Here is a 700-nt window from a genome sequence, read left to right on the forward strand (position 1 = left end):
TCAATTACATTGCATGTGCCAAATATGTTAACATACATGACTAGACAATAAGGATAAGGAAGGCATGATGAATTCACTAAAGTCTAGCAAATGCTCTCGGGAATAAGGAATATATGCAAATATGCAAAATGGGAGCCTTGAAACGGCATCAGATCTTAATCTCTACTACTTTCAATGCACAACTTTGTATGTCAGCTACACGGAATTTCATACAACTACTACAATTTCTCAGATCATGCAACATTAACTTAATGTTTTGCATCAGAGAGAAATATCAAAATTAAAATTATAAACTAAAGCAGTCTTTGCAAAATCCTTTTTTCTTTCTTTCTTGCAAAACTGCAATTACATACTACTATGTGGATTTTACTGAAGAGGAACTCTATTCTTTGATTTTGGGCTTTACTTTTAATTTTGGAAAAAATCATAAAATAACGAATCAAATAAAGAATCAACGGTATATAAACATTATGAAAGTAATTAATAAATAATAGATAATGGGGACAGTAATACAATATCTATCAGCACTGTAGTAGATGAGTATCTTAAACCCAATGGATATATCTGAAATTTAATTGACTGATTTTATTATCGCAGATTCGTCTTTCTCGTCATCAATTTCTGAAGTCTCTATCTCACCACAAAGGAAAATTAGTTGGTTATAATACCACATACCAAGGATTTATTAATCACAAAGGAA

General features: G+C 30.6%; 1 protein-coding gene across 1 annotated transcript in view; it reads right to left on the reverse strand.

Annotated features, from left to right (window-relative positions):
• The window catches only part of LOC119586919 (CAP-Gly domain-containing linker protein 1-like), a gene marked incomplete in the record, with an annotated part of 175,677 nt that overhangs the window by 18,169 nt on the left and 156,808 nt on the right, over positions 1–700 (reverse strand).

The sequence above is a fragment of the Penaeus monodon genome, chromosome 22 (genome assembly GCF_015228065.2).
Source record: "Penaeus monodon isolate SGIC_2016 chromosome 22, NSTDA_Pmon_1, whole genome shotgun sequence".
In the NCBI taxonomy this organism is placed as follows: Eukaryota; Metazoa; Arthropoda; class Malacostraca; order Decapoda; family Penaeidae; genus Penaeus; species Penaeus monodon.